The following is a 7,470-nucleotide window of genomic DNA, read 5'->3' as shown; positions in this document are numbered from 1 at the left end:
TCCATGCGCCAAAGATGGTGCTGCTGGAGCAGCTCTTTCCAGACACCAAGAAGGGATGTTGAATCTCACTGTAGCACTAATTACTGAAAATGTCTTGGTGTCCTTTATCTGAATCTTCAAAGGGTGAAACTATTATTATAGCAAAATATCATATCCCATGAACTATTGCAATTGAGTGTGCAAGGCCATGGATCAGGAAGATTGCCTGAATTAACTCGACTTGGTGATGAATGAGAAGGGTAATAACTTCTCAGAAGAGCCATAGGAGGCAGGCAGCAGCTTGATTAGCAGTGATATATCATGGCTAAGGTTCTAGGGAAACACAGATCCAGAAAAAAATGTCAAATTTTTACTCCTTCATGAAGCTGTGCTCTGGGGCAGGAACTGGCAGGGGAGGTAGGGGAAATGGAGCTCCATGGAAAGCAAGTCAAATGTTTGTTGGATGCCAAGGCCAGAGGCCCATGGCTGTAGGAGCAACCTGCCTCTGAAAAAGAAGAATTGGACAATGGGAAAAGTTTCATATTCTCTGTAGATCATGGTAAAATCTACATCCTGGGAATAATTTATTAGGAAATATAAGAGAATGATAATCCCTCTAGAAAAGAATTCTTGGCTTTCCTCTATCTTATCCAAAGGTAGATCCATTACTCCACAGAAATCTGTGAAATTTATTTTGGTTTGCTTTGTTTAAATGGAAGAATTATGCCAAAGGGTCCAGAGTCTTTAAGCTGCTGCACTTTATTGAAACCAATGAGGAAGCATCACATTATACCAGCTAAGGACATGGCTTTGATATACTTTGTTTCTGGGATGCAAATACAAAATCATTTAATAGGGACAGGTATTTCAAGATCTCCTGCTTTAAATCATATTTCTCTCCTAATTACTTAGTTCTAAATAGTCCAGGAAGGAATTTCAACTTTTGATTGCTGGGTTTTGACTTATTTATGCTAATTTCTATTCATTGCATGGTTTCAAACATCTGGGGTTCTGAAGACACTGTAACATAGACTAACTTTCATAATCTGATAGCAGTATTTAATATTATTTGTTAATTAATTCTTTCATTTTTTCTGTTATTCTTTAAAATACAGGTTTATCTTGTTTTAATTTATTTTTAGATCTAGTAAAATCTCAAGATTATTTGAGCTAGTTTTTTGTATTTTCTTATATATGCCAGGTATGTTTGACTGAAATCCACTGAAGTTGATAGGAAGCTGTTGATAGATTTTGGATGTCTCGGTGGCACATTGGCTGCCCCCTGTGATGCCCAGGGGGTGCTGAGCATTGTTGTCCAGCCAGGTGGGCTACACCAGCCCAAGCTCTGTGGGGGCTGGGGATGTCTAACTCACCAACTGCAGTCAAAACCACAACATTTTTCTGTCCTTCTCCAGTGTGCATTAATGGTCTTTTCATTCTACATTGGGATGCTTCTTCTGGGAGGTGAGAATAACCCTGGGGTGGCAAGGGAGAGAGGGTATGAAACCTGCAGGGCCTCTGATCCCGAGGGGTTTGAGGGGTGGCCACCCCAAGACCCCTCTGGGTTAGGAGGAGCCTCCCAGGCTCTCTGGTCTGTGCCTGACTTTCCTGGTCTTTCTGCCTCATCTCAAGCTGAACATGCTCTGAAGGACTCCTGAGTGTTGTGTGCTACATCTTCACCACCACAGTTTGGGGCTGATTTTTCCCATTTGCGTCTCTGGACTATGAAAAATCACGTGGCACTTTAATCACCAAAACCTAAAAAGCAGGGAAGGGAATAAAGCAAGACTCTTGATAAAGTGCTTGTAAGTACAGGCAACCTGCAGAGTAAAGGCAACAGGTCTCTTCAGTGCTGAAAGCACAAGAATTTCCTGTGGTGGGGTGAGTGCACTGCTGCTTAAATATTGCACTGGTTCAGTGCTTTCTCCTCTTGAGCATCTCCAGCAGACACATGTTAACATCTTCTGATCAGGCAGGAGGTTACAAACTCTCATTTGTTGCTTTCTTTGTCTCAATGCATTAATCAGTTCACCAACACTTATTATCAAGATTATCCCTGGAACACAGACATTTTAGCTTTATTCAGTGACAACAAAACAGCCAGATTAATGCAAACCCTGCTTCTTCCTTATGTAAAATCTTGTCATGTGGAAAGCCACTGTACCATCACAATTTTTATGAAGCAGCCTTTCAGATTGCTTGTAATATTAGGTTTTGTTCATGAAGCATTCTGAGGACCCCCTGGTCAATGTAAACACTTTTCAAGATGACTTCTGGTCCTTTGGCATGCAGCTGCTGGAGAATAGTCTGGTCTAAAGGGATCAGATTTGAAGAGCTGTGTTGCTCGAAGGTGGGCGGATGTGTGAAGTCTTCCCAATGGGTGGATATAGGGAAAGCTGGGTATGACACATACCTCCCAGCAAGTTCTGTTATCTCAGTGCAGAAGTGGAAGAGTGATCTGTGTCATCCTCTGAAAAGAGAAGCTGGAGGGTTTAGTTTTCTATAATATATATTAGTGGCTTATTCCATGTAAAGGTCCTTTCTAGACACGGACCTTGAGCAAATACCAAGGTGAACTGCCCCTATCAATCTGTTCCCTCGCTAACCCTCCCCAGTTAGATGCAGCTCTCACAACCCTTACCTGTTTTAAATCCTTGAGGATATGTGGGCTGGATGTGCTCAGTATGAGATTTTTCTGTCCTGCCTCTGCCTGCAACACTAGAACTTTCTGCCGAGGGGACAGCGAGCACTCAGTTCTCCTGGGTGTCCATGTCCTTGTGCAATGGAGTCACTGAAAAGAGCAGAAATTTCTGTGGTCATGGTGGGCTGCTGGTGTAGCTGTGGTAGCAGGTATTCCAGAAAGTGCTACTCTGCTTTAGCTCACTTGAGATCTGTAAGTAGCCTGTGCAATTAAAAGACAGAAGATGAAACAGCTGTCAGCAGTGCAGAGCATCAGCCTTCTGCAAGGCACTTGGAGCCCATAAAGAAAAGAAGCATCTGTCCAAGGTTTAACTTTCAAAACAAGATGAGCATTAGGAAGGCTGTGCAAGAGGAAGCAGATACATAGCTGAGTATGTGAGGACTAAAAAAAGAAAAAAAAAAAAAAGACTATTGCATCTATCACTTTGAGGATTTCAGACATCCCTAGCAAAATACTGGACAATGATAAGCAATGTGCTGCATTTAATAGGAGAACATTTGATTTTCTACCATGTAAAAAGCTTTTTAGATCCAAAAGATTCCTTATGGTAGAAATGTAGCTTTGCCCTCATTAAGTTCTTATTTCTCAAGTTCTTACAAAATGCTGTGAAGTTAAAAATTCTATGTTTTTAGAGATTATAATAATGAGGTTTAGATCCTTTTCCAGTCTATAGATAAAATGCCATATTAAATGTAAGCACTATTATGTTTCGTTATGCAGTTCTGGATATCTCTTGCTCAAAGATAAATCAAAGTAGACCTAAGAGGAGTATTTTTGTAATGTAGATTTATGGTAGTGCAGAATAAAGTGCTGCTTCTCAGTTGCAGGTATTTTTGGCATTCTAGTTAAAAGTGTCAAAATAAATGATTAAATTTAAATTACTCAGTAGCAGCTCTGCTACTCCCATCCCAATATAATAAAGTAAATGCTGAAAGTGTAAGAGACAAATGCAGCAGCATCCTCCTGCTGTGTCATTAACTTTCTCCCAATTGCTGAGATATTTGCAAGTGCTGCTCCGTGTCTACAATACAGAGGATGGAAAACAAGGATGCTCTTAGTCTGAGGGCTTCAGCAGGAAAGGCTGGGAGCTGTCCTTCCAGGGGAGAAGCAGGGAAGTGATCAGGTAAGGATTTCACTCCACTGTCCCCAGACCAGCCCTCTGCAGGGTGAAGGCAGAGCCCCCATCCTGCATGCAGCTTGCTGGCTCTGTGACACAGTCCTCAGAGATTCCAAAGGAAAGGGGGTCTGGAAAGACTCTGGGTTATGCCTGCAGTGAATTGGGCTCTCTGTTGTGAATTATACACTCGGTTTTTGCTCCTGTATGTGAGTGGAAGCTCTGGGCAGCAGGAGGGCTGTGGGGTGGCAGTGCCTGTCTCGGGGGGCAGTGAGCAGGGAGCCCATCACAGGGACATGCTCAGAGTGAGCACTGTGCTCAAAGTGCTCCTTTGTGGGCAAAGCTGGCCCAGCTGGGTTCTGGTTTGATGTGTAGAGCCCACGTTTGAGGAGAGCAGCCTTTGCTTTTTTTGTATTTTAGTCTTTTGAGGAGAGAGCAGAAAGAGCACCAAGCAAACTGCAGAGGAAGAAAAGAAAAATACTTTGAATTATAAGCCAGTCACATAATTTTAAGGGGAAAACCTGTAAATTTTTTGTCTTTAATTTTGACTTCTCCACCACAATAACCCAAAACCATATTGTTTGGTTAAACCAACAATATGTTGGTTTAAAGCAATATTGTTTACTTAAACCAACGCTGTGCTAAAGAGAAACTAATTCTCTGGTGAAAGGTTGTGACACAGCTATATCTGTGATGAGAATTGCCAGGTCCTTGCACTGGCAAATAAGCAGGGAGAGCAGAGGTGAGGCTCTCCTGCCTGCCATTCTGCTGACAGCCCCATGGCTGGGGAGATTGTGGCCTCCTGTGTGCTCCAGGCGTGCCAGGGGTGATCTCTCTGCATCTGGAACTTGACACCCGAGAAAAACACATTGCTCTGGCTTCAATTACACGTGTGGAATGTAGAAGTGGATGATATTCTATGAAAATTCAATAAACCTTGAGAACAGCAGCAAGGCTGATATCTGTAATTTAAAATAATGGATATCAAGAAATTGTTTCTCATTTATCTTTACTGCTGAGTTTCAGAAGCACCAAAGAGACTTCATTAGGCTTTTTTTTTTTTTTAAATAGCTTCATTTATCTCAATCAATGATGGGTTCTAGAGGTGGCTGACTATTATGTTTAATAATATACTGGATAAAAAATATCCCCTTCCTTTCATATTTTTTGACATATGTGGAAAGAATATATGAAATCTCTTCTCAGTGGGAGATAGAATTAGTTTGGGTTTTTTTAAAAAAACCCACTTCATTATGCAAGATAAATGTGTTTTTTTCATTGCACAATGTGATCTGTAGGCAGAATATTTAAATCTTTGTTTTACACAGATTGATGTTCCATTAAAAGAAATATCTTAAATCTGAGATTCCAAAGTAAGTACTGTGACCAAAACATGACTCGATTCAATCCTGTGTCTGCCTCACACAGAAAAATTGTGATGAGGAAGTGAAGAAACCCAGCCTCATGTAGGGGAACAAGGTGAGGTACAGAGTTCATCTGAAGCAAAGGAGCAAAGAAAACTTTTGACCAGGAAATGAAGAAACCCAGCAGATACTCCTGCTCTGGGCTCACAGCCAATGCTAGTGCTGTTCCATGGGGTTAGAGGAGTTAAAGGGGTGAGACTGAAATAATAAAAAAGTGGATTCTAAAAATAAGTAATGAACCTGATGTCAAACACATACGGGAAGATTGCAGCTCACCCTGTAACTCTGTGAGGCTTCAAAGTGGACAAGAATTGTGAGTAAATCAGGTGTTGTTCTGTTACACACAATGTCAGCCTGCTCATGCACTGTCTGCTCCAAAGGCCGTGTGTGGATTTGGCACAGCCTGGTTTTGGTAGCAGGGAAGGGTCACAGAAGTGGCTTCTGTGAGAAGCTGCCAGAAGTTTCCACCATGTCTGACAGAGCCAAGCTCTGATGGCTCTGAACCTGGACACATCAAACCACAATAAGCCACCACACAAACAGGCTAAAACCCAAGAGTTTCTGTGAAAGGGGTTTCAAAAAGGTGTTGTCTTTCAGAGTTTTTAAAAAGGAGGTTTGACCTGCAGGATTTGAATACTAGAGTCTGTCAGACATTGCCCAGTTGATGAATATAAAGAAACCTGGTAAGATGCATTTGTGCTCTAAACTTATTTTGTTAGGATTTGGCAGGGAAGAAAGGCTGGGCTTGGATATGCAGAGCCAAGAGGAATGCTTTGAAATAACTCAGATGGTGTGATAGTGACAGGGAAATAGCTCTGTACATAGGCACCAGATGCAAAACATGTCTTTATTTAACTTTGAAAAATTGTAGGCAAAATGCACAGGAGCTGTGTAATTACAAAGAGGGAAAAAATTATTATCTTATGAGAAGTTTTGGAATAACTTCCTGTGAAGGGCTAGGCTGGCAACTTCCATGCTCCAGAAGTTTTTTTTTTTTCCTTTTGCTGAAATATCTGACATTGGGACCCTATGTTTTAACCCCAGGAACATTGGTTTGTTAACTCAAACCTTGTGGATAATTTCTATGCAATTTTCTGGTTGAATGGCCGTGTTTCCAAAGGATAAAGGATGAGGGAAAAGAATAATTAAAAAGCATAAATGGAAAGAAGACCTTTGACTTTCATTGGCATACTGGGAAATAGGGAAATATGGTCTGTTCCTGTATGGATGCTTTGTATCATCAGTGGGGGATGAGGTTGGGAGATATTAACCCAAAAGATCAGGGTGATCTGGGTATGCCAAGGAGGTTGTGGAAGTAGGTGGAGTAGGTGATTGGCAGTGAGTTTGTGGCAGGTAATGCTCCTGATTCTGGTTAGGATAAATACAAATGTGGTGATGATTAAACTAAAGAGTTGGCCATGTACTGTTGAGGCTTCTTGCATCACATCCTTAAATATCAACAAACCCAATTCAATGAGGGCAGAGAGGTTTAAACTAGTGCACAAATAAGATTAAATCAGACAGAAAATGTGTAAAAATGGGGATCTTTGGAGGTTTTGCTGTATTATCTGGTGCAAATATTGAGCCTGGCAGTTTATCTTTACATTAAGAGGCCCCTGACTAATTAAGGGGTTTTGGCAAGGATTATTCTGCAACACCAGAATCAGGGAGAGAACAGTTGATGGGATGGTGGTTAATGAGTTAACTGAAGTGCAGAATGTGCTGCTTTGAGAGGTCCCATCAAACATTAGCTCAGTAAACATGCAACGATTAAATTCTCCAGTTAGTGCAATAGATGAGACCCCTCTCACAATTCACACCAGCAGTTTACCTGAAATGGAATAATCAGACACAATCTTGGTTTGGAAGTTACAGCTCATTGATTCCAACACAGTATTTCTCCTAAGTTGTTCTATTCTTAGCGCAAATAAATAAATAAATAAATAAATAATAAGTCCCTGGGAATCTGTTTAGAAGAAATCTAAGGTGCAGTGCTTTCTATCAGAGTTTATTTTCTTTCAACTCGCTCCTAAGAAAAATCACATTGCTTTTGGTTCTGTGTGTTTTTTCTTCTTCTTACTGCAGCTCAAACATGGATATGCCCTGACAGTGTTTTTTGTAGGCTCTGTGGCATGTCATGCACAACTAGTGGTTTTCCCAATAACTATGTTATTTAACTTCCTGGGTTTAAAATCCATCTGCTATTCTTATAGTTTCTTAAAAATAGACAGCTGGTCTTCAGGTAGGTGGTT

At 41.1% G+C, this 7,470-nt stretch overlaps 1 protein-coding gene across 1 annotated transcript in view; it reads left to right on the top strand.

Moving 5' to 3' along the window:
• Positions 1 to 3,606: 3,606 nt before the first annotated feature.
• Positions 3,607 to 7,470, top strand: part of FSTL4 (follistatin like 4) — a 350,321-nt gene continuing 346,457 nt past the window's right edge. The window contains exon 1 of the mRNA XM_072935370.1: positions 3,607 to 3,803. The gene's annotated coding sequence lies outside the window, so the exon portion shown is untranslated. The remainder of the gene's footprint in view (positions 3,804 to 7,470) is intronic.

Source organism: Taeniopygia guttata, chromosome 13 (genome assembly GCF_048771995.1).
Source record: "Taeniopygia guttata chromosome 13, bTaeGut7.mat, whole genome shotgun sequence".
Classification (NCBI taxonomy): Eukaryota; Metazoa; Chordata; class Aves; order Passeriformes; family Estrildidae; genus Taeniopygia; species Taeniopygia guttata.
Note: the sequence above shows the minus strand (reverse complement) of the source record. Positions and strands in the feature narration are given on the sequence as shown.